The sequence below is a fragment of the Anser anser genome (assembly GCF_964211835.1).
Source record: "Anser anser genome assembly, chromosome: Z".
NCBI lineage: Eukaryota > Metazoa > Chordata > Aves > Anseriformes > Anatidae > Anser > Anser anser.
In genome coordinates, this window is record NC_139723.1 from 20,273,302 (window position 1) to 20,300,944 (window position 27,643).

Here is a 27,643-nt window from a genome sequence, read left to right on the forward strand (position 1 = left end):
TATGCCGGACCATGCACTTATGTGTAATCTTTTCCTTTCCCAGGGATCAGAGTTGTGTTTAGATTGTAACTGCAGGGTTGCTCTTAGCTGTCAAAGGACCTTGTCCTCAGTTGTTGAGCTGTCAGATGATTAGTGAAAACCTTTTAAAGAAGATAAGCTTAAACTTGGTACTGGCAAGCTAGCATTTACTACTGTGATTGACAGCCTCAAAATCCATTTTCAGCAAGGCCCTCTTTTTTTTTTTTTTTTTTTCCCCCACAGAATGCAACAATTTCGGTAGAGGTTTAGCAAGATTGGCTAAGATCTATAGTGTCTGCTCTAACCTTTGCAACTGAGAAGCTGAATTGTAGATAATTTCCATCTTTCAGAAACAGTACCAAATTCTTTCCTGGTGTAAAGATTTTGGAACCTGATACCAAGGTAATGACTTCACACAGATTCTTCAAAAACAGTTGTTTTTGCAGTTAGCCCATCAGGAAAAATGAGTCTGCTGTGCAGTTGGAGAAATAATATTGTGCTCCGTAGCAGACCAGCACAATCTACAATGCTGTTAAAATGCTTATGTACACCGTTCCTCCTGCCTCCCCTTTTTGTTGGTGCTCATCCTTCCACCCCTGAGGGTTGTGTGGTCCTTCAGGTCATTGCCTTCAGTTTTGGTGGGTTGTGCGGGTGCAGCAAACTGCCAACACCCTCATCCTGTGCCATGAGGGGTACAGGTTTCTTCCTCCTTTTTGCCTAGGGAAGTGTGGTATCGATTGTATCTTCTCCCTCTCTCTGAGTTCTTAGGGGAGCTTCATGTACACTTTACACCAGGCTCATTTTCAGTGGTCTGTAACTTCACTTTACATCTGAATTTGCTGTCTGTGGTGGATTTTATGTATGCTGGTTAGCTGATCTTTGTTCCCATTGTTGTTCCTCAAAAAATGTTTTACCCAGTTCCCACATTTGCAATGTCTTTAACTGGTGGCTGGGGAGCTGCTTATGGCTATGGGATCTCCACTGTCATCCTGTGCCCCCTCTTTTAATCATTCAGTGCCCATACTCTCGAGGCTGCTGTTGTTAACACAGTGCTTTTTTTTGGCCTTTTTTTTTTTTTTCTTGTCCTTATACATTACATCATTATGCCAGGGTCATAAATATTTAATTATATGTAGCTTGTTATTACTAGCTATATAAATGCCATGCAAAGTATAGTAGTAAAGGTTAGTAAAACATAATAGATGGTACACATCTAGGCATTGAAAACAAATTGCCTTTACAGCCAAACCAGCTAAAATGTATCTCCACTCAAGCCAAGACATACTCAGGCAAACCTTGACAAGTCCCGAGGCCTTTCAGAATCAGTATGAAATCAATGACTAGCAATGGTGATACTGTAGTCACAAGGCTACAGGGCAACAATACAAAGCATATGCAATGCATATTTCATATGATGAGTAATTTGTTGTATAACAGTCTTAAAGAATTCTTAGCTGTCAGGAGATCTTCTGAATTAATATGAAAGCCAACTGTGAAGAAACTGAAAAAGCTGATAGAGGTCGGGTAATAAAAGTCTCACAAAATCTCTCTGCCATTTCCAGCATGCAACTCAACATCAAAGACACTAGACACAGCAGATGTGCATCATCAAAGTTACGTTTTTTTATTAAACAGGAAGAGGAAAAACACATTTGATATAAAAAGAAGTAGATCTAAAAAAACCTTTTGAATATTGGCAAAAAAGTGGGGCACCGAGATAAAAAAAAAAAAGGATAGGAAACTGAACACAGAGACTAGAAATGCTTGAAGGCAGGACAGCAGAGTGGTGAGTAAGTCGTTAGCTTTCAAGCTAGCATTAGGACAAGACTGGAAAAAGACTGGTAGTTACGCAGACCAAATTATATACCTGGTGACTAGTCCTGCTGCACCTTAGATATGAGGAAGCTGGAAGTCTTAATGCTATAAAGCACAGATGAAGAGTGCGTTTATGTATTATTCTGTTTGCCAGCCTGTTTCTATTCTTATAATGCAAGTTTAAGTTTATGACTTGGTAGAATTTCTTTGTTTTAACTCTAGTTTTTCTGAAACTGCTAATGAGTCCAAGTGAGTATGATCATTACAGGCACTCTTCTTTAGAGAAAATGGATCCAGAGCAGACGTTTCCTGCCATATTGTATAGCTGACATTGTGATTGGTATTTCTGGGATTCTGAGGAGAGTTTTGTCCTGCAGCGAGTGTTGTACTCTGTGTAGATGGCACAGAGAAAGCCTTGCAAGCGTAAGCAAACCCTCACGTGTTATACTCTTACTAGCCCTACATTTATTAATCCTAACCCTATCTTTTTAATACCCTGGAGGGACTGAAAGTATTGACGATGAGTTTATGCGTATGTCTTCATTCATGGAGACTTTCAGCATCTTAATCTTCCTTATGTTATTTTTGTTACATATTTTCAGCTGCAGTCTTTCATAAGTATGTTAGAGCAAAATTAAATTACAAGGTCCCTAGTGTAAGTAATCTTAAGCATGTCTTATGTAATTGTAAACTTAATTTCTCATTATATACTGAACTGTATAGATGCTGTTATGCCTCTGTGGGGAGGGAGAAATGGAGAACCAGGTCTAGTAAAGAAGAGATTAGAGGTGGCAGAGGACTGAGCAGAAAATTCATACTGGGTAGCAGAGCAATTTTGTCTGCTTCTTACACTAAGTTAGTTTGGTATAACTTCGGTCTAGTAACTTTGTATACCAATATATTTTGGTGTAATCCCTGTTAGGGGGTTGGAAAAGGATCCCTGAACTTTACAGCAGATAATGGTATCACAGGAACAAAAGCAGTACTTAATAGAATAGTTTCCTTTTTTTTTTTTTTTTTGTATGCATCTGTACAATTAAAATTGTTTATTAATGATTTTAGTTTATAAAAAATATATTTCATTTATTTTCTTCGTGCTGATTATAAACTCCCAGAATGTGTTGTTTTTTGTTGTTGTTGTTGTTTTTTTCATCTGTCATTCATAACCAGAGTTTCTACATGGGATGAAACTTGAATCTCATTTGACCATCCTCACCGTACAGAATTTCTGAATTGTTTTTCTCCCATGGTATCTCTGCCTTGACTTTGTTTGGTTCCTTGCTTTTCTTATGTTAAGAAGAACAGAATTTTCTTTCTAAAATGAATATAGCCATTTAAGGATAGTGTCCTACAGCAGATAAAGCGTAATGTTAAAATTACCGTTCTCTGAAAGCCTTTTAAGGAAATTGTGCTTTCACTGAAATAGGGCATGTCTGAATTGGGAGGAGCTGAACTATAATAAAACAACTTTTCATCCAACAGTACTTTAAAACTGAACTCGCATTGTAATAGTGGATCCGCTAACATATTATAGGAAAAAAACTTAAGTGCATGGGGTAGGGGAAAAAGGCAGATAGTGCCACATGTTTTTTCTTTGTCTGCAGATGAGAAACAGCTAACCAGACTGCACTAAAGGAGTCACATTTTAGCCCAGCTGTAAATGGGGCAGGCATACTTGCACAAGACAGTTGGTAACACTTAAAAATAAAATTTACACCTCTCATATCTGAAAAAGTCTAACCCAGAACCCTAAGTTTTGATGTGTCCGTATTATTCAGGTTAGCTGATGGTATGTGAATTGACTCTTAGTTTGTCTCCCCAGACAAATTAGACAATTAGACAGAAAGATAATTATGAAATTGTCTTTCAAATCTATGGATTCCTTTATATGAGAAAAAGACATTGCGTATGAGTTTGAAGAATATAAGGTAGAGAAAAAATGTCTTTAATGAAATGCAGGAACATTGTTTGCTGTAGATCTTCTAGGGGTGGAGCGTAAAGTCTCTTGACCCTTTCCTGCACCAATGGGATGAATTATGAAGATCTTGCAGGTGATTCATCACAGGTTTCCTACTCCCTTTGTTCTAAATTACTGTTTTTGAGGCACCACTGCTAAGGATTTTGTTGTTGTGACTCAAAGTTTTCTTCAATAAAAGCAGGAAGCATAATCAGAATGCAATATATTTACTTTAAAGGGTTTTATTTTATTCATAAACATTTTCTTAAAATATTAATATGGGAACAATGTTGGAGAACATTTAAAAAAAAAACACAGCAAAACCTAGTAGCACTGTAGCTGACATCTTCGACATGATTAAATAAATAATTTTTAGGTTTCTGAGATGCTGGCTATAAAAATGCAATTTATTTCAGGGAAAGCAGACACTAAGAGCATTTAATGTTTCCTTGTCTAAGTTCAGGTAATAAAAAGCCTTGCTAGTCTTGCTCTCAGACTAAATTTTGTCTTTGAAATTAAAGACTGGTAGTTCTAAGCCTTCCTCAGGAATTCTTGTGTGCTCTCTTTGTTATCTTTCTTTCTATTTTTAATTATCCAAAGTTTATGGAAAATGTGACAAAATGTAGTTACAAAACTTTGGAAACCAGTTATTTAATAAAAATAAAGCTATCTAAGTGATGCGAGATCTGAGAGAGTGTGTGACGGGTTTCTTAAAGATCCTAAAATGTAATTTAAACTTAGGTATAATTGTGTATGATGGCTCTGGGTGGTAGGATTAACTGTGAGAGTTCTCCAAAACAGTAACTGTAGGGTTAAAGGTAGAAAAGAATTAAGTAGTAATACCAGATTATTTAATATCCCTGAAATGAATTTTTAGGAGTCTGGCCTACAGATTTTAAATGATCATGACATAAGCCTTTTCCTTCAGTGTCTCAGTATCATTAAATTGGAAATGTGAGAAAATGATAAATCCGAAGTGCCAAAACATGAATGTGTTGAAGCAGTTAGGAACTTTCTCCCTGTAAATCGGCATCTTCCAGGGAAGGCTTTCAAAGGTTGAAATGGGATAATATTCCAGTTGCAATGACAGTCCAATGAGGTTTGGAAGCCTAATTACCTTGAAAGCTTTGCATTTCACATTTTGGCATATTTCAGCTGCAAATGAAGCATGTGCTTTTCAGGAGAGAAGATGCTGAACTCGGGAATCACATTGGCCTGGGAGAACGAGAGCTTTATGATAGCCTCAGAGTAAATAGAGAAAGGATAGAACATGTTTCTGGTGGAAAGTATAAGAGAAGAATATCAAATTAAAAGCTCAGAATTTTGACTCCTACCCCATTCACATCCATTTAATGTAGCAGTATTTGCTTGAGTTTTATATGTTTTTTGTTGTTTGTTTTTTTTGAACACAAATTGTTGTCTTGCTGCATCGTGCTTCTTACTGAAATTACCCAATTTTGTGCTGCATACCAGCATCCTGTGAAGCTGTATTAATAGAATTTGTCTGAAAAACATATGTTATGTTTCATATATATATATATTTTTTTTTTCTGAGAATACAAATGGATAGAGACGTTATAAAATGTGTTTGACAGTCAGGAAAAAGAAATTCAGACTAACTCTCAGGGGACATATCAAAGCTAATCTATTAAATATAGTATATTATTTGAACCATTAACACTAATATGTTGTTTTACCACAAATATTAAATGTATTAAATCAAGAGACATGCAGATAATGAAATAAGTTGCAGAAGTGTTGTGTTTTTTTTCTTTTTGAAAAATCACATGCTCACAAATGGAAGAGCTGCCTGTAACTTGCATACATTCCTATTCAAAATGTAAGGAAAATATTATTATGCCTTTTTTTTTTTATGTCAGCACCTTAAGATTGTAACTGCTGAAAAGCTGATCAACACTAACTGTTTGAAAATTTCCAATGCTGACTGCACCTAGCAATTTCTGTATTCTTGAAAGAAAAGATTTATGTCTGTACTCAAGAACTTTTTGTAAATGCAAAAAGAACGGATGGATGTTGCTATGCAGTTAGAAGTACATTGACCATAACTGTACAAAACTGTACTTTGAAATTCCAATAATACGCCAACTTATCATACAAATAATTTTTACTGTAAAATATAGAACATGAAACAGTATATTAGCAAGATATTTTTAAGTACTCAATAAGTTATTGATGTGAAATGTGAACAGTTTAGTTTCTGAACAGTTCCAGAACATACAGAACCCAGAAAACCATAGTACTAAAATAAAACAAAACAAAACAAAACAAAACCCTATTTTGAAAAATGGAAAACAATATCACTAAAAATCATTAACACTGTATCACTTGTCATTGCTACCCAAGAATTTCTCTTTTTCAAAACCTTTGTGTCTGTGCCATCCTTAGAAGATCACGCCTAAGGGTTTTACCTTTACAGAAGAAGTTCATTTTTCTTGAGATTATTTGTTGGGTAGCGGATCTCTTTGCAAGTCTTTGCAAGCAGCAGAATTTCTTAAAACAATACCTAAACTCTGCCTGTTGTACCAGGACTGTCACATGCTCAAGGGTACTGAGCACTTGATAGTTACAGGGATCGTTTCTTAGTTATGTAGCATTCGAGTCATATATAACAAATGCTGGCAAAACATGTTACAAACAATATTTAGTAAAAGCATTAAAGCTGCTGAGCGTTTGGGAAGCTCTTTGGCTTCATAATACCTCTGAAGGTCTTTTGTGTGCTCAGCAGTGCTCTCTGAGGTCTCTGCTCGTGAAAGCAATTCGTAGGAATACTGCTCTTGCAATCACCTCTCTTGTTCCTGAGGGAGGGTGATGCTGACTGCCTCTGTAAATCACATTGGTTCTCCTACACTTGGTGCTTACTGTTGTTGTTGTTCTCTTTTTTTCCTTGACAAATGCTACGTTGATAAATTCAGTTTGGCAGGCATGCTTGAGGAAGAGTCTTTGTATTTATCACTCATTTATAGACATGACTTATTTTTCTCAGAATCAACAGCTGGCACTACTCCCAGTCTCCTCTATCACTCTGTCGAATTACTCCTGGTAGTACACGTTGGTTGTAACTATTTTTAAACTTAACGTTGGGTTCCAATCACAGACAGATACCCGAAGGCAAGCTGATTTTTCAATAGTATTAAAAAATACCATTGAAGCTAGAAGTGGCTTGTAGTGCTGCAGTGTGTTTGAGAGCACATCTGGGCTTCCTGTGTCCAATTTTTGGTATCCCAGTGTGAGAAGGACATCAACAGGCTGGCCAGAGCCTGGAAGGTCTCCAGGTGATGGAGTGCATGGGATGTGAGGAGTCACTGGGGAAGCTGTGCTGCTTTCTCCTGCAGAGGAGGACGAGGGCGGGCAGGGTGTCCCTCGTGAGCATCTGCTGCTGCCTAATGTGAGCTTTGAACAAAATGGAGCTGGCTTTTCTCAGACATGCATAGCAATGTCAAGGATAAGAGGCCACAAATTACAAGAGAGAAATTCTAAATGAGTGTTAGGAAAGGGAATGTTACAGCCAAGATGGTGAAACTGGAGCAGTGGCCCAGAGATCAGGGAGTATTTACATATTTTTAAAAGTCCTTCATTTATTAGATTGATGAACATCTGAGGAATATTGTAACCAACCTTAGAATTTACTTAGAATTTATTTTTAATTGAACCTTGGTGAGGATCTTCAACAAAGATAGTTCTAGGTAAATCTTGCAGTACCTGTGGTATTATACTCAGGAACCAATACTGCTTTTAGATTTTGTGATTGTATGTCCTTTTCATATTTTCATGAGCAAATAGCCTCAGTGAAGCTATTTAATTCAATGTATGGAACCTGTTTTCCTTCTTGTCCCAAAAAAAAACAACCAACCAACCAACCAACCAACCAAAAAAAACTGCAGATTTTTTTTCAGTTACTAAGATAGTCTTTCAAAACAAGCACATTGGAAGCCAGTTGAATGCTCTTTGATAAGGAGAAATTAGACTATAGTCAAAGGAAGAGAGTATGCCTGAAAGATATTTTCATATTATCTGCTAATAGGGGTATTGGTCATGTGCTAAGAACTCATGGATATGGGTTAGGCATGCAAGAATTCCTATGCTGTCAAAATGAAGTGGAAGAGAATTAAATTTCAATATTGAGAGATTGTGATCATTTTGAGGAATAGCAATACAGGCACATGCTGTACAAGATACTTTAATCATCTTAAAATGTGAGTCTACAGTAATACTCCCATATTCCTTGATTATTTTTTTTCTCTAAGTCTTAACACATATATGGAGTTTCTATCCACAGGGCTGAGAGATAAATTAAGATCTTCATATTAATGCTTAATTATACTTAGAGGCTACATTACATTCTGTGCCAGACCACAGAAGACAAGTAAAATTTTTTTAAAAGAGACATCAGGTCTGATCCTCAGTTGCTGTATGTAGTGAGTTATCATTAAGCTAAATGAAACAACATTGATTTTAGAGAAATTTCTTCTTGATTTTATGTTGTTGGTTTTTTTTTGTTTGATTTTATTATTATTTTTTTTTTTACTTTATTCAATCGTCTGAGAGGGAATGTGGGAGTCAAATTTTTATCTGTGGCAGAATTTAGACCACTTCTGACATCAATGGACCCCACTACAGGTTGTCTCTTGAGTTCTGCAAAGTAGTATTAAGTAAAAATAATTTTGTTTTGTTTTGTTTTGTTTTTCAATGAAGATGATTGTAGCAATTATTTAGAAACAAGGAAACAAAGTCAGGAGCTGAGTTAGGTCCAAGAAATGTATAGTCCAATATCCAAAACATTCTAGGCAGTGTAAGCCTTCAAAAAAAAAAGCTTTTTCCAGTCAGTCAGAATGAGTTTTATCAGTTTGGGTTGGCTAAAGAACGATTAGGTTTATGATTGACTTTAAATGCGGAGTGCATTAACACTCCAAAGATGCCTTTCAAATTAAATACTTTTTGAATGTACAGAGCATCGGTTCTTGTTATAATAGCTGACATTGAGTGTATTTATCCAAAACTGTAACCCAAACTTTATTCAAATTTGATGCATTCTAAATTGATACATGAGAAGAGTTGTGGTTGGTAAGGTTATATCCAGCTCAAAACCTGTTTCTAATGGCAGTCAGCAGTGAATATCTAGAAAAATGCATGAGATTAATCCATTTTTGTTATGTGATTAAAGGTATTTTAGATAATACCTATTTGTACAAAATGCTGTCAGTGTTTTCATCTCAACTGTTCAGAGAGGAAGACACTGCTATAATATCACAGTTGAGTGGCAGAATTAAAATTTAGTTTGATTTTGTTTCTGTACCGAGGTGTCTCTGTCTCTTCTTACTATAGTATAAATCAAGGCTTGTCCCCTGCCCTCTCTGTTGAACCTCTCTTGTGATTATCAGAGCTTGTTAGGATCCTGTGTGAGACAGAACACTGGATCTAGGTCACTTCCACCCTACTGCAGTGTATGTAAAGGAAGCCAGTGCCTATAATGTTATGGGACACATTGCTTCTTACAGTGTCACAGCACAGTACCATACATGGAGAGCCCTGCATTTATCAGCATTGCTTCTTGAGCATTTAATGCTAATAATAGTATTAAAACTATATTTAGAAGGATAAAGCATTTAGCAGAACTAGTTTGTATGTGTTCTGTTCTTACAGCTTAAATACTTAGAATTTCGTCTTTTGTCAAGTTTCTGTTCAACCAGGCAGCATCTCCTGCCATGTTGATGGGAAGGCTTCTCAGTAACAGTTACCATGCACACACAAACAATCAAACAAACAAAACAACAGCAAACAAACAAACAAAACACAACAAGACCCACTGTTTTGTTGTGGATGCCACAGATGTATTTCACCAGCACTGAGCAGCAGGGAAGGATCACCTCCCATGGCCTGCTGGCAACACTCTGGCTCATGCAGTCCAGAAGCCTGCTGGATTTTGTTGCTGTAAAGGCAGACTGCTTGTTAGTGGTCAGCTTGGTGTCTTCTATGGCTCCCAATTCCTTTTCTCTGCAAAGTTGCCTTTCCAGCCAGTTAGCTACCTGGTGCCAGGAGTCAGGCACTTCAAGCCTTCTTCGTCCCATCCAGTGTCAGACTTGGCTTCAGTACCTTCAGGGGTTCATGCCTGTGAAGCTACAGGGTCTTGGAAGGAGACATGATACATTTCTTTCTTGTCACGTCTGGTGCTGCTTAGGCTTCTGACCTCCTCGTACAGCTCCTTTACTTTGCAGCACAGATGGTTCACCAGTGCACACCTCCAACAAGCACTCTAAAGGTAAAACTTCCCTGTTGTCTCCACTTTCTAGGAAGCTGGGATTTCTTCTGGTATTTCATACTCGTTTGAAGAAAAGTGAAGAATGTGTTTAAGACCTTTCACCTGAATTTTTTTCCCACTGCCTTATCATTGCTTTATAATTGCATGTTTTACCTTGTGTTTTGTCATTTGTAATAATTGTGAATGCATGTTTGCAAAATTTGATAACTGTGTGGTTTCAAGACTTTCTCCATTTGTCAGTCTGTGAACTTTGGTTAAATGTGTTGGTTCTTGGTTTTCTGTCTTCAGTCTAAATTTTTCAGCTTTCACAAAAAGCTGCTAATCTTTTATTTGTCTTCTGTGGAACTAGAAACATTGCTTGTCACAGTGTTGACTGCTGGTGCAGGCCAAGGAGGTTTCTGATTTTAAAGACTCCTTTCTAAGAGAAGTAACTTAAGTAACATGTAACTGGATGAGAGGGATTTTTCATATCTGACAAAAGGAAAAGGACAGGATTTCCATCGTTTTTGAAGGGGAAGAAAAGCAAATGAACTACAGAACAAAGTGGGGGAGAGAGAGAATGAAAAGAGAGACTTTAAACGAGAAGTCATGCAGAAGAACAAATAGAAAAGGGAGAAATGGGCTGCTTGGAAGAATCAAGGCTCAACCTGTAAATGTACTTCAGGACAGATAGGAACAGAGATAAGAAATTACATCTAGGTCTTGTGTTTTTCTCATCTATATATTTATACTGCTCCTTAAGTCTCAAAGCTTGTACTTATGCATTGAGGGAGTATGTCGGGTTTGGGGAAAGGAAACAGTAAAAGCCTGTGGTATGTGGATAGTGCTGGACAACAAACCAAGAACCAGGGATGGGAAGCTAAGTGTGTCATGTCATCAGCTGAAACTGAAGGAAATGTCCATTATTCAGCCCCAGTACAGAAACCCAGTGGATTTCAGCTGCAAGGAGATCTACTGTAGCTTGAAAATAAGCTTCCCCATTCATGTAAAATTAAACATAAGCAAATAGTAAATAATCTGAATTTATATTACAGCCTGTTTTCCTCTGGCATCTGGCTGAAATTGCATTCTACTCTTCTAAATCCATTTGTTACGGTGCCCGCAGCTATGAGGAGAAATTAAAGTTGTTCAATGTTATTTGATGAGAAGTTCATGCCTTTAATTCTAGAAACTGGAATAGCTGACCTCTCTGTAGAGGTCAAATAATACATAATGCCAAATAATAAATTGTATCAAGGATGATAATTGCTGTCAGGCCCCATTTATAAATATATGTGCTCAGTTATATCACTTGAAATTTTTAAATTAGAAATGCCTTTTCAGTAAAGAGATTCATGGGGCAGTTTATTTCCGTGCATGAAAAATTAATTGGATAATTTTACAATGGCATACAAAGATTGTTGATTCTAACGTAAGCTAAGAATTCCTTCATTTTGAGTTACAGTGTTCAAAATAGTTCTGACTATCAATTTTTGCATTCCTATTTAGTCTGATAGTCCTTTAGGTTGATGTTCACATTTCTGAATGCATAGCCAGCCTCTGAGAGTAGGCAGCATTCCTGAGAGGTTATTTCCAATCAATATTATTTTAGAAATCTGAGTTTAAGTACATTCTTAAGAGATGAGAGAAAAATGAGTCTTGCCTTTTCACACAATGTAAGGAAAGCAATGCTACAGGCAAAATAGGACAATGCGGAAAGACCAGCTCTTTCTTAAGAGGTCTCAGCCATGCAGATACAACTTTTGTTATCTTACAATCATCGTCATGTGAGTAAGGACTAAGATACCTATTCAGTCAAGTCAGTTAATGTGAGCAAAGATTGTACAGTTTGAAGTTATCTGTTTGATTTGTTTGAATGCTTCAGTGCTCTTCATACCATTTAATATGTCGTGCTTTTCCTACCACAGACCACAGTGGTCAAAGTATCAGTCTCCAGGTGTGTTAAATGTTGTGTTTCTTTTCATCAGGTTATTGTGGTACTTGCATTCAGTAACAGTGATACCTACGTTAACTAAAAGTGACAGAAAGTACATGTTAAACATCAAAATGCAGTATTTTAAAGTTTCTGCTTCCATAGAAGAAGTAGAGAGACTTCCTTACTAAAATTTCAATGCTTTTTTATTTGATTGGTTTGCAATCTGAATTATGCGTACATTACGTCAAGGTATTCTGTTCTTCATTTCATGGAAAAGTTGCCCAGAGGATTGTATTACTCAATTGTGACATTTAAAGATGAATAGTTTTATCTTAAAAGTTGCTTTGCTTTACTAACTGAAAACAGGGGACAACATGAAAAGGAATAACACATAATTGTAAAAATAATTCTTACACTTAGCAGATGGGAATTCTTAAGAGGCTTAGAGCAAATAGCAGTTGAGAACACTAGCTCTCTTTTTTCATTTTACCAAGGGTACATAGCAAATGTTTAAGGAGGAACACATTTCTTACCCTCTGCTGCGCAACAATGAAATGGAAGAAACACAGAAATTATGTTTATAGAAGTGCTGATGTTTGATCGAGAGAGTAGCTTGAAACTCACCAACTGTAAGATGAAGGCAAGGAAATTATTGTCCTTCCAGAATATGTGTGGAAGACACCTGGGAGAGAAAATTAAACATATTCCAAGCTCCCAGTGTCTTTCTCTCTTCATGTCATCAACTCGTGTTTCATAAAGTTTTATAAAATAACATTTTTCTGGTCATGTTTCAAAAGTATCGCCATAGAATCCCAGGCAACAGTGAGCTGAGTAAATTGTTCCCCAGTCCCTGTGTCTTCAATCTGTAGATATGTAGCATTTTAAAATAAACTGGAGTGAATGCTCCCTTGCTCTTCCCTAGACGCTTCATCATTACTATTCAGCTTTGCTATTTTTACTTTTTCATCTATATGCATGAGGAAATAGGTAATTAGAGCACTGACATCCTTTCTGTCACAAAGACTAAAAATGAAAGAGTTATGATAAAATTTTGCTCCTTTCTAAAATTATTCTGTAAGATCCAATGTGGCAGGTGTGGTTTTAAATTCAGTACATCCAGTCTGAGATGACACAGAAAGGCACTGCTGACCTCTCAGTCCTCCCTCACATAGCTGAAGCTGGCCCTGTGTTGCAGTTGCTATTGCTTAAATGGCAAACCACGTGGATTTGGGGAAAATATCCTGTGCAATATATCTGCAACAAGGTATACATTTGTGGAGCTTGATTTATATGGCTTTTTTTACATGGCTTTTGAATGAGAATTTAAATCCAAAAATACTTCCTTGGGATTATACGTACTGTATTTCCATGTATATTTTTAGGTATAAGAAATACAACATAACAGTGAACATTCAAAAAAATGATTTTGTATATGATGCCTTCCCGTGTTTTCTTTTTAAAATCATCCCTAGTATAATACTACCTTTTGATATTTCTGAGGCTTTTTACGCCTGACATTTATTCCAAACAAAAGGTAAAATTTCCAAGGCTTCTGCCTTATTGCTTTATATGCATGAGCTTCATAAAAAATACTGTTATTACTGAGAAAGAGTACCAGTGAATTGTTTTTTGGACTTGAATCTGCAAGGGAAATGGCATACTGCTGTTGCACATCCTAGCAAAAGGAACGACTCTTAATGCACATGCAGGTGTTGTTTTAGTTTCTTTATGGAAGAAGAAATAATTTTGTATTTCTTTGAAAGAAACAGGTGGGGACCTCTTTCTTGGTAAATAAGTGGTACTTCCCTATTTCAGAGTAACATTGGGGTGGCTTTTCCTGATTATGAGGCAAAATGTGAATTTTCAGTGGTGGAAGGAGCTGTGTATGCTTTGCCTTGGGACAGAGGACAGCATTGAATAGAATAATCTCTGGATTGCTGTTACCTGAACTGTTAGGGAATTTCAGGCAAAAAGTATGCTATGAAGGGTTAAAGGGTCTTAAATTAGACTTGTTTGTCATCATTCAAGGCTACTTTATTTTAAAATATGTCTCTTAATTAAATAGGGGCTGTATGAGTGAGATGAGCACAGTGCCTTGGATTTAGATTTCCAGTGTTCAATTGTTCTGTGGCCCAATTTTACATTAAAAGTCTCCCCTGAGAGAGAGGAAAAATTAGAAACCTGAAAGGAAAGGGCATAGGGATTTAAGTAACAGCACATATTTCTGAGAGGAGCATGTACAGTTTTTCTTCTAAAAAGCTTGCAGGTTGCTTTAAATAAAATTTAAAAAATCCCTATTTTTTTTTCCATATCCTCCTTTTTATTAAAGAAAAAAAAATGGCAGGAAAATTAGTTTGTTTTGTGCTAGCAAGTCACTTATTCTGAAGGCAGACAATTGAAAGTTTGTGAAAAGTATAAGTATATGTTCACTTCTTCATTGAATAATTGTATTCCCTTAAAATGTGACTTAATTTACATGAACAAAGGGTACAATAAATAAAGCAAGTGTACTATAAGAAGTGCTATTCTTGCATCCAAATGGTATTTTTTGGACTATTTATTTAATATGATTTTTTTTTTCTGAATGTGCTGATACTGTAGATGAACTGAAATGGCACATACTTCATCTTGATGAGCTACTTGTATTACATTATATCTGAACAAAAGTAGAGTATCAGTTGGTAATTTTTAATTGCATGCATGTATATTTGATTCTTCAATGCTAGCATCTTAATTTATACCCAGACGTGTTCTTCCCTTTACAATGGACACCTGTCTCAAGGGTGCATGTGCTTGAGAAGAGTTGCTGATGAGGACAGCTGGACACATCAGTTAAGTCAGTGTCACACATTGTCTTATTTCTTGACAATGCAGCTTGTTATTCTTTCTGTTGAAGTGTCCAAAGGAGTGTCATCTGGAGACAATATTTTTGTGTGAAATTTGTTCCAGTTACCTGCATTTCAGTTCTCACGTTTTGGTTATTAATTCCTCCTGTTGCATGTTTTCACATTTGTTCACATAGGAGGACTGTGTGACTCTTGAATTCTCAGGTCAAGCATTAAGTTATATTTCCTTAATTATATGTAATTAGTTACCCAAAGACCCAGCTTTATTCAACAATTAGAACTCAAGTTTCTTCCTTTTGGGTGGAGGGATAAGAGGATAATGTACGGTCAGAAATTAACAGGGTAACCTAGCAGTTTCTTAAATTATAGTATTGTTTGTGTCACTTTTTTTTTTTTTTTTTTCCTGAAAAGTATTTAGTCAGGGAGAACACGTTGGAAATGTTTATGCTGAAAACTTTCCAGTTCTAGTTTAGCTTTTCTAAAGAATGAATTTCCTGAGGAAGAGTGCAGGAAATCTTCAAGAATGTCTGATTTTAGCCAAGACAAGAATACCAGATACTCCGTGTCTTGAAATTGCGTCTTGATACTTTCATTTAATGATCCTCACATTTTGCATTATGTATGTGACTAATCTTTACTTTGGTGTTGCTGAATAGGAAAAAGATTAGTCATTCATACCAAGGTGTTGCTGAATAGCAGTTTGATTTCTCTCTTCCTTCAGCTTTTCCCAGCTGAAGAATCTTAGTCTACTTATCCCTTCCCTTCCCTTCCCTTCCCATCCCATCCCATCCCATTCCAGCCTGCCATTCTAGTTTGAAACAGGCAATAACACCAAGAATTAATAAAAGATTAGTCTGAGTGGTTTTTTCCGTGGTGGGCAGTAATCAAGCATTGCTTCTGAGTAACAAATTTTATTCTGCATTTGTAATTTGAGTGTTTAAGGGAAATTCTATTCTAATATCCTTAGTATTTCCAAAGTTGAATACATTGAATTTTCTTTTCATGAACTTTCATGAGTAAATAGGTCATTTATAATCACAAGTATTTATGAATGAATAAGTGCCTGTTTGTGAATTCAGAGTACTGATCTAAACATGGAATTGCAATAATTTATGCTGTTACCATAAAACTAGTCATGCAATAATCAACACTGAGCTCTGACCTCAGCCTGTGAAAATCAAGCTTATTAAGTCATTTGTGGTGTTCCTGCATAACATTTTACTGCATAAGATTTTGTTAGTGCTTTACCAAGCTTATTTTTTAAATGCTGCAATCTGCAGTGCTTTTTACAAGCGTTCCCCTTGGTTGACCTCACTGCATATACTTTCAGTGTTTTCTGTACAATTAGATGCACAAAGACAAACCCAGAAAATTTTCTAGTTTTGTTAACTCTTGTACAGAGCAGGGCTGTTCCTTTCCTCTTTCCCTGTTTCCTGTGCTGGGGCTGTACAAATTCCTCTTGTCACAGTAAATGATTCATCCCGCCATACTCACTCCTCTTCTGTTAGCATTTGAAAGGCACAATTGGATTTCATGTTTTCTGGCAGTTAATTAGGTTTATAGTCTATATGGGTGTGTGCCCAGAGAACTGCTGGTGGTGCAGGTAGCACGTGTGAAAGTGTGGGTTTCCTCCACACTTCAGCTGCTACACCAGCCCCGCCAGTATCCCCCCACATCCACATCAACTTGTTCCCTTTAAATCCCCTGATGATTTCCTTGAATTTATTCAGCAGCCTGGTCCTTACAGAGCAGATCTGGGAGTTAGACTGGGGTTGCTTTATGTAAAGGGATACTTAGATATATTTGGTGTTTTACTAATTTGAAGACTTCTTTTTGGAAGCTATTCATTTCAAAAAAACAATTTAGCAACTATTTCTTTATTGGTGATATCAAATGATTTAATCTGCTGCCTCATTGAGCAGATTATGTATGTGCTATACTGGGCTCACTCAGAAAAATGAGATCATATCTTCGAAATGGGTTATTTTATTTTATTTTTCATTACTGCAGTGAAATAATTTCTGGGAGACCCTGTGTTCTGCACCATTACAAACATAAATTTTTTTCTTATGTTTAATTCTTTGTTAATTGGTGTGGTTATATGCATTGTGTGCTTCTGTGGACTTTTATTTTGCAACCTTTTGCACAAAATTAACAGACTACACGATGTGTTTATGTATATGTTTGTCTGTAAGAGAGTGTTCATAACAAAGTATGTATACAATATGCATATAAGTGGAAAAATAAATCTGTTTTAAGTGCAGCTGTCATACACTGGAGAAATGAGGTACAAGTTAATGTTTTTAAAATGAGGTAGTGCATTCAGTAAGGATGAAATGCTCTAAATGGTTTACTAAACTTTTGTTTTGAAAGCAGTTCAACTTCCAGGGAATTGACAGAGGAACACAAACTGTATCCTTGGACATGCCCCAGCCCATCACCAAAATCTCAGCCAGGGGGTCTGTTTGATGAAGCAAGTTTTGAGCTTTATGCCAGCACTCTAATACTCCTGTGAATTTCCTGGATCTGCAGTTGCCTTATGTGATGCAGGAGTTAGGTCAGGAGAATGTGGTATACAGACAGTCCTGAGCTGTTTGTCACCAAGGATTTTACCGTGTTGCTCCAGGATGCTAAAGTCAGGAATGTAGGATATGCTGTGAATCAGTGGAAAGTCAGTCATCCTTGGGTGGTTACATTGTCTGTTGGGCCAAGTGCACTGAAACAGAGGTCCAGATCTTTTGTTTATAAATGTCAACTGTTTGATTTCTGAATTCAGCATAAAGCTTTATTAAGAAAAAAAAAAAAAAAAAAAGCCTGTTTTTTCTAAACTGCCTGTTCTCTTTATTATCTGGGTTAATTTGATTGTGAATAGTGAATGCATGTTTATAATATTTTCTGTAAATGTGATAATCATTTTCATTTTCATTCATGTCACAAATGCCATTTGACCATTGAGATGTATTAAAAAATTAACTAGTGTTTGGATGTCTCTCCTTATCAAAGGAAATAGTAATCACTGTTCTGAGTACTCTTTAGTCTTGTTCATGTAAATCTTCTTTGAACGGTAAGAAGCTTAGCAAAGACATAAACCCAGATAATAATATTTTCCAATAGACCATCATTTCTAGGAGCAGAAGTATAATGTTCCAGTGATCATTTTTCTCTCATTCTCTAAAGAAAAGTACCAGGGCAAACACTTACATTGACAAAATAAATATTTTTACTGATGTGTGAACTTGAATAATTCTGTGACTTCTTTACAAGCAGGTACTCAGTCCTTGGGAGTGAATAAAAGTAGTCCATACCAACCTGCAGCTTTCTAGAGCTGTCTTTTCTATCTACATAAAATCTGCCTAAAATGTATTTACTCTCTTGCTTTCTGTGACATAGCATCACTCTTGTTAAGTTGATATAAATTTGAAAATAAAGTTATGCAGCAGCAGGAAGAATTACAAACAATTACAAGCATGAAAATACGTTTTGTTTTTCTTTTTGTGACTTTCATGTAGTCAGTCAAAACAAAATTATATTTTATCATAAATAGTATTTAGTGCAAATATATCTGATGAAGAGAAATCAAAAGCAATATTGAATCTGAACCCATTAAACCAAGATAATGGAAATACATCTTCTCTTCTCATGGAGAAAGTTACGTTATATGATAAACAGGTCAAAAATGGCTGTAATTCTTTGATGATTGTTTATCAAACCAATGTGTATATATATATATATAATATGTATATCTTGAAACAATGTAATTTTTAGGGCTTTCAAAAAAAAAATTAATTAGATGGCCTACTTGTTAGTCTTTGTTAGTACAAACCATATTTTTAGAATTTTTCTTACCCTTAAAAAGACAGTTTTCTCATTTGAGGCATCTGAATTCTTTTCTATAGGTTAAGATTCAAAACTCAGTAAACACGTTTAGAGAATCCTCCCTCAGAACAAAGCCTGAGCGTGAGCTGTGGGTTTGTAAAACACACTGTTATGTCTCTAGACTTGATAGACTGGCAATGCAAGGGAAAGTGTAGTGAGGTGCCAGTTAAGATAGGATTATCAGTTCCACCTCCTGGGTATCTCAGCAGAACTAATGGAAAGCAAAGGATGGTGGCCAGAGTTGGGGTTTCCTGGGTTGTGGGCAAAAGTTTGCAGACATTGTGTTGCTCTTGATGATGCATCATAAACCCTGAGACTGGAAGTTTCACCTTACATGTCAGTTCACATGAATACCTTCTTAAATTTACTCCAAAGCTGTAATAAATTCTCCTGCCTTCATTAAGGCTGTTGTTTTGGTGGCAGCAGGGGCTTTTCTATCACAGTGGCAGCATAGCCCAATGGAGGAGCTGGCTATAGAGCAAAGTGGAGACCACAAGCCAGCAAGAGTTACCCTTCGCTGGCATGGTGCTGCTTGCTCCATGGCTCAGATGGCAGAAGAGGTCAGGAAGGAATCTAAATAATGTGGTTAAGCCAGCAAAACTCTGTATCATGCAAGTGGTTCATGCAAGTAGTCTGAAACTTGGTGCTCGATGTTGCCTCTGTGCTGTTACCGGACTCTTGTGCTGGTACAGGTGCGGTGAGTATGGTAAGGAGGTTTTGGTCTGTGAGGACTGCACAGTGCATTTCACAGTCTCTTTGCATTCAGGCAGTGAACATTTTTTCCCATTTCTAGCAGTAATGGATTCCTAAAATCCTCAGGAGAGTTTTTGCTTAAGTTTTATTTAAAGATCAGCATGTCTTCTAGAAGATTGGCTGTTCAAAGTCTTCCCTCTATCATCTTGTTGGTAACATGCTTGCAAAAGTGAGGAAGAGATTATATGGATATATTGTTAACTGGCTGATAGGTATAGTATCATTACTTTCAGATGGCTATAATCACTCTATGAGTATTTTCTCCGTTCAGTCCTTCTGTGTTTCTAAGTATCAGACATCCAAAAGAAGCAGGTACATTATATTCTTTCGTACAAAGATGCATTCTTGCATATTCATCTTACTGTATGTTAGAAAGAAAGAGGAGTGTCTGCCATCCAGTAATACACTCATTGCTTTGAAGGTCATGACATGTGTAGCTTTGAAACATTGAGCATGAAACATGAAATTAGGAGTCAGCATGTTTCTTACAGTTTGGTACTACTAATGGTTACTAAGCTTCAGGAAATGTGAATTGCTCTTGCACTTTTACTTGCTATGTGAACACTGCACATGCATGGTGCTATTGAATATGAAAATTTTAATGGCTAGTTTAATATTATCAGTGCAGTTACTTTGGTTCCTCACACTGGTACAATCTGGAATACTGATGTCTTGGCAACTGTAGCTAATTACAAATCTCTGTGTATAGACTTTATGAACATAGTAGTTTGTGTCAGCTAATGGAACAGGAGCTCAGTGGAGAAATAATTAATTTTCTGTTATTATTGTATATTCATGAGGTGATTTTTATTCAGTTTAGCTGTAACTGCTTTAAAAGTTGACCGATGTAAATGTCACACATGCTTTGAACTAATACAGTTTTACTTTTGCGTGGCTCAAATGTTAAATATTTTGTACTGGACCCATTGCTGCAGAGAGATTGTTTGGCAAAAGATAACAGTGAAAGATCTGAAGAGCAAATAGGTATGTGAAATGTCAGACATTCAGATCATGAAAAGCATGTTTAATTTTGTTCACACATTTAATCAAAACAATGTAGGGTCTTAAAAGTAGTTTGATGAAGGTGGACAGTGTAAAGGAGACTTGCAATATCTTCAAATAATAGATTTCAGGAGATCTGACAAGGCACTGTGTGTCAACACAAAATAGAATTTAATTTGATTTTCATTGAATGTTGCTTTTTTGATCAGAGTATTTCATTGCTCATGGATAGAAGACTGCTATGTCTTCATTTCTCATAACAAAAATAATTTATTTCTCCTCTGACTTCTGATTTTGTAAGTATTAATTTTTTATGTCTTTTGGTAGAATGCACAAAATGAAACAGTGGAGTGTAATGTCTGGGTTTAGTAAAGCCTTTGGAATACCCAATTTTTTTTTTCTTTTTTTTTTTTCCTCTGTTTTTCAAAGTTTTCAAGTTATTGAGAGAAGGGACTCCACGTATAAAGGTGTTGAACCAGGCAGAAAGCTGGAAAGAAGTAAAAGCAAGACTACTCTTTTTTTTTTTTCCTTACCTAATAAAGATCCTGTATATTTGAAAGTTGGCATACTTTGTTCCAGCCATCAGATGGACTTGTAAAAATATTATTGCTTGCTTCTTTCTGTAAGTAAAAACATTAATCTGGAAGTTAGATGCAGTTGGATGTCTAGCTAAGGTGAGTTTATTTTTAACTCAAAGTCTTACATATAAGAACCAGTAAACTCTCCCAGTTATGAATTTATTAATTTATGAGATTATGAATTTAACAATGGCATCCTGCCTAAAATACAGATTCTCTTTTTTTCTCAAATGATTCATTTCCACAACCTGGATCTATTAGTTTATATTTTCATGCATTCCCTTTTCTGAAAGGGCAGGGTTTAAATAAGGATTAAAGGTAGCTCTACTGCTGTTAGAGACAATGGAAGAACTGTATTACTGCTTTTTTTTTTTTTCCATTTTTTTCCATTTTTTTCAAATATATTTTTTCAATAATTTTTTTAATTATTCAGTTATTTCAATTTTTTTTTTTTTTAATTATTTATCCTTTACTATAAACCACTGGGAAAAAGGTAATTCTTCTTGCTGCCCAGATATCAACTGATTTTTAATATATATAAATACAACAGAAAGTGTTTTACTTGATTTGTAAGTAGCATTCCAGCATTTTTCTTAAATTATTATGAGTCTAAGGTTTATCTTTTGCATGTGAGATGTGCTAGAAATTTTGAATTGCATAGGGCAGCCCACAGAATGCAAGCTTATGAATAAGCTGAGCAATTTTTATGCTGCATTTGCTTCATTACCTTTCTGCTGTGAGTATGCACATACATGGATGCAACATGTGTGTTTTTTTAAATTTATTTCTATGTAACATCCACATTTAAATGAAAGCATGTTCGTGCAGCTTGTTGTTTCTGCTAGTCACTGAGATACCATACTAGTCCTTATTTTCATATATTGGAAAACATGCTTACCACAAATTCTTGTAGTCAGTTGTGGGAGAAAGTAGTATTTTCTGTAATGACTTGGAACAGATAATTAAAGCTACAGTTTTCAGTGTGCTGTGTAGGCAGTGAGCACATTGGTCTCAGTTGAATCATATTGAAATTCAGTGCCAGAAATTGAATGACCTTACTTCTGGAAAGAGCTGTGTATACTTAGGTAGGCGAAATTGTGTTGGTTTGGAAAGAAAAACTGTAGGCAAAGTATACTTGATGGAGAATTTGTGAACAATTTTATGTCAAGAGATATTAATGTTTTTCTTACTCCTAGTATATAAACACTTATGGGTACCAGAGAGGGTTCAGGGTTTCTGTGACCTAGGAACAAACAGGCAAATCAAACAAGGACAGACAGGACCAGATAATTCATAGTGTATGATTTAAGTAACCTTGCAAATGGACATTGAAATGGATAGAGATAGATAGATAATGGCTTCAGAGAGTCATAGTGATTTGACACACACTGTGTATCCCTTTATTAACTTGCTGTAGGACTTGCTTGCTTTATTAACTTGCTTGCATGGAAACCTGGGGCACCAAACCAGACAGTAACACAACAAATGTAGCCTGGGAGGGCAATAGAAAACAGTGTGAGTGTGTTGGTGGGGACTTCTTCAGGCTGGTATCTTACTGACCTTTTTTTATCCTCTCAAAACATGGTGATTTTGAGATGGATAATTTTATGAAAGCTGAAACCTGAAATTCTTCTGAACCTGATCAGTAAGTTTTATCTTTCAGTACTGAAGAATAACACTGCTTAGCCGCTAAGGCTGTTTTGCTGTTGCTTTGTGTAGCTTCTCCTTACCCTGCACCCACTATATCCATCTTTTGTGTAACAGGTTCTGTGGGCTCCACTCCTGTATGAACTTCAACCCGTAACTCATGCATTTAGTATGTATATTTACTTTGGATTTATTTGTTTATTTAAAGAAAGTGGTATTGCTTTCTTCTTTGAGTTTGGTATCTGGGACAAGTGACTTAAATCACTTCCTGAGAGATTAGACAGGTATAAGTGGTATTTGAATGTCAGCAAGATACAAGTAGTGCGATGGGTGTGATGATCAGTATCTGTGAGGACATGGCAAGGGCTTGGCAGTCAGAGACAGCATGGCATGTTCAGCTTTTCCACTGGGGACGTTCAGTGTTGCATACCCTAGTACATCATATAATTGTATGTTACTCATGAAAATATCCAATTTCTAGAACTGCTTGCCATAGCTATTATCTAAAACACATCTTCCACAATATATAGTTAGATTTGGTGAATTTTGAGTTGGTTTTGTTAGTTTGTTTGTTTTCTTTCCAATAGATTTGTAGAGCATACAATACAAGGAAATGATAATGAAAGGCATATTTGATTTTTTAACATCTGCACTTGAAACTTGACTATTTAGAGTTTCATTTTTCTAGCTGTGGAAGGAACCTATTGCCCAACAATATTAGCAAATGGGATTAGCCATTGTTGTTTTGCTGTAACATAATATGTTGAACAATAATGGTAATAAGTAGTGCATATTCGGGGGAGGGGGGAGGTGTCTGTATACAACAGAATCGTAACTCCTCTGTCAGAGTGTACAATCTAAATAAGGAAAAGGTAAAGAGTAAGACGATAAACAGTGTTGCATAAATGTAAAACATCTTTCTTAATTTAACACAACACCTAACAATATTTGTTATTTTTTTTACAGAAGTGTTTTTGTCTTCAGTATTCTGAAATTAAGTAAAGTAGAACTAAGAATAATCTTTGTAAGTTCAAGTTCTTTTTTTCTCTTATGTTCTGTCTAGATGATAGCTGTGGCATGTCACGGTTATGCTACACAGAAACAAATGATGAAATCAGACACATACTTAATATACTTCCGTACTTCCATAAAGCTTGCCTGTATAGTGTTTTTTTGTTGTTGTTGTTGTTTTGTTTTTCACTAATACACCGGAAAACAAATTAAACAAATTGTCAATTTGTTTGGTGCTATCTCATTATGTGATATATAGCAATAGCAGATGAGTTTTGATGAGTTTTGTGGTAAAATATTAATGCACATACCAAAGGTCTGTTGTACATAACCTCTTTTCTTCTCATCAGCCATGTTCTGTTAATAATGGGGCTACATTTTTATTTGAAATCAAGCCAAACCAGGATGACCTTTGTAGCATAGTGAGAAAAGCAGGCACTTGATCTATCTTCCTATTGTCTCTCTGTGCACCCTGCCAGCAGCACTGGAAAAATCCCACTCTTTACATGTAAGGACCACTTCAGCATAATAGGTACAAAACATTTCATTCCTGCTGTGACAAGACCTGCAATTATCAGAAAGGGATTGGGAATTACAAGGACTGGACGTGAGGACTCTTCAAAGCAGATTAGTAATGTGGGTGGCAATCAAAGAAATTATTTAGTACTTGTGAGATTGCGTAATTAACCTGAGCAGAAGTTGTTTTGAGAGAGAGGATGTATTCATGTCTTGTAAATTCCAGAAAATAATGTGAAAGGAAGATCCAGCAAACAAGAAGTTGCTTTTTTACTTCCCTCTTTGTAAGGTTTGGATCAGATTTTCTTCGTATTGCCGTAGTCACCACAGAGACAATTATTATCCATAGCTTTAAGTATTCTGTAACTTTCTTATTAGCGTGCTAACTCAACTGAAAATGCATAGTAGAGAAGCCAAAAACCAGAACAAACCTTCAAAGGCTATGTCTCAGCTGTTTATGCCAAGGTATGCATCACTGACCTTATCTTTGATGGTAATTTGCAGCAGTTACACTGAATCTTGATAGCATTTTGCTGCCCTGCAAGGCTGGGACAGGGGTTGCTCTCCCCAGCCCCTGACCCCACTCACTGTGTTTTGCAGATCTGCTTGGAAATTGTTTTCTACCTTCTGTATCAATATAGTCTACTACTGCAGTTTCCTGCTCTAATGCAACTATTTATTTACTGAAGTAAACAGACCTCTTGAACTTCACCTTCAGCCTTTAATTAATGCTTCTGATAAGTCATACTTCTACCCTTCTGCAACTAACTACCCCCAAGGGAAATGTGTGCCACAGATGCGAAGGGATCTGAACTGAGTGCACAGTAGAGGGGCAGGACCACAAGCAGTGAAAATACAGCACCACGGTGCTAGATACAACAGATTAACAAACAACTCTTTGATACCTCAACTAAGAATGATTAAAAGCTAAATTCTCGTTTAGTCACTCAGCAGTACCAGAAATGTAAGTGCATTACAGACCTAGTGGGCCCTCATGTCTTTCTGTAGGTGAAGTATTCCAAGCAGTTAAATTGCATCTCTGTTTTCTCAGTATTTTGAATGTGGGTGTGTCTTAGCCTGTGCTTGCATCCCAAGAGAAGGAACTGCTCAGTGAACTTGAATTGACTAATGCGACATAAAATCATTGTGAAAATGAAGCTGTCTGGTGTGTGTGCATATTTAAATAGGTCAAGTAAGTCTGGATTTGACTCCTTGCTTTTGTCACAATGTTCATTTTACCAGATTGCAGAGAAGCAAAGTGTTTCTGTTTTGCTATATGATAACCTACATGACATTTAACCAGAAATGGATTTGCAAAAACAGGTAATAGTGCCAAAAACATGAGCTAATGGTCTTATAAGGACAAAAAATTATTAGTTGTTGCTTAAAAAAAAAATCCATAATAATGCATTTTGGCACACTTTGAAACAATTACTTCCTTCAAAAGTGCTGGAAATACCTCAGCTGCAGAGCTTGTAGATGATCTTTCTCCCTGCCTTCCTTTCTCTCTGCCTTTCTCTCGGGATGATTAATAGTACAAATACTATATCTGAAAACAAAATAGTACCTAAATCTTGAAGACATCTTAAAGAGTTCATTTGCAAAGCCCAGCAAATAAAATGCGTATCTCATTGCAAACTTCAGCTCTAAACTCTGCACCTTCACCTTTGCTTTCCATGTGCCTTTAGTTCCATAGAACCTTAACTTTATGGTTCTATGGATCCTTGTGGGAAGGGACCCACAAGGATCATCAAGTCCAACACCTGGCTCCACACAAGACCACACAAAATCAAATGTTATGTTTTTTGTTGTTTTTTTTTTTTTTGACTGTAAGGCAACCAGAAAGCATTTCTTCAAGCTCTGAAAAAATTATTTTGATGAAATTCAGCTTTAACTATAAAGTAAGCAGCATCTATATTAACATGTACCACTAGATTGTGTAATTTTGAATAGTTTAAACAGCCTCAGCAAGGCTCATATAATATTGTGAACACTGTACTCATCACTGAATCATTTAAGTATATTTTTAATTGTAAAAAGTAGCTACAGTTTACTTTTACCCTCTGTTTAAAATACATACAAAACAGTACTAATGGCCCAAAGGATTCAAATTTCTGTATATGTGTAAGGGATTTTTTTTTTTGTTGAGATAATATTGTTATTGGCTTTCTTCATATAATTAGCTAATTGAACAAAACATGTGGTTCAGACCAAAGCCATGGAAAGCAGAGACAAAATAATCATTTGTAATGTTTTGACTTGTATGACATATACAGAACCAAGGATGAGCTAAAAACCCTAACTTTTGTATTTCCCTTGTGCTCATATAATATTTACTTAAAAGGATATGAAAAAAAAATATTATCCATAAATATTAAGATAGAATATTCCGTGGATTTTGATTAAAATCTTTACTTATTATGTGATGCAGTGTGAGCAGAAATCATTTAACTTGGAGCAACTAATAATTAAAAGGCAAACAAGTATTCATTTCTAACCTACAAGGTTCATAGCAACTACTCTCTCTAGTAACAGGGTTCAACTGATTTGTTGCTATTATTTATTAGTGACACTATTATTTATTAGAGGTATAAGCTAACGATGGGCTATCTCCTGTTATTTATTATGTCTAGTACCTCCAGATGGAAAAAGTCAATTGGAGTCTGAAGAAACCTCCACTAGGATCAATATTACAACATCTTTTTTGTTCTCTCATTCTTGGAGCAGCATCTGTAGCACATTTACTTCCAGATGTGGCCAACAGCTCACAGGGGGAGCAAGGCAGAGAAAACTGCTCACCCACCTCACATCATAGGAACTCTCAGCTGAAAGACTTATACAACTTCTTAGTAATCACCATCACTATCAATAACATTATTTTTATCAAGACAGGTCCTTTAACCTACTGCTTAAGCAAAAGTTGTTTCTTTTAATGTAACTAAATTACGTTAAAGAGTATTTCAGAAATATCTGAACATAAAAAGCATTCTGATTCAGGGGGTTGTTTTGTTTTTCACTGTAAAAAGTGGAGGATACTGTCGCTTCATCTAAAATTTGCTTTGAACTTTGGATTTGTCCAGACTTTGAATTAGAATGAAACTTAATGGATTGTGTAATTTTGGGTAGTGTTTTGAAACCAGCAGACAAATGGGAAATGTGTCTATTAAGCTAAATCTGTCAATTCTCTTCAGATCTGTTGGAACTGTACTATAGTCAATGTCCAACACTCTTAGAATTACTACTTCCAGATTAGTGCAAATTCATCACACATTGCATTTGTGCTTAAATGTGGCTTTGAAATTGTCACAGAAATGGTGGTGAAATCTTAAAATATGGAGGCCATATAGGCTCAGAGTAGTTTTTTACTAATAAAATCTTTTCAACCAAAAAAATCCACCAGTCTAACACATGGTCTCCAAAAAGATATATAGG

The 27,643-nt window shown here is 36.0% G+C and overlaps 1 protein-coding gene across 10 annotated transcripts in view; it reads left to right on the forward strand.

Annotated features, from left to right (window-relative positions):
- The window catches only part of PRR16 (proline rich 16), a 179,624-nt gene that overhangs the window by 78,965 nt on the left and 73,016 nt on the right, over positions 1 to 27,643 (forward strand). The gene's annotated exons all lie outside the window — the stretch shown is intronic.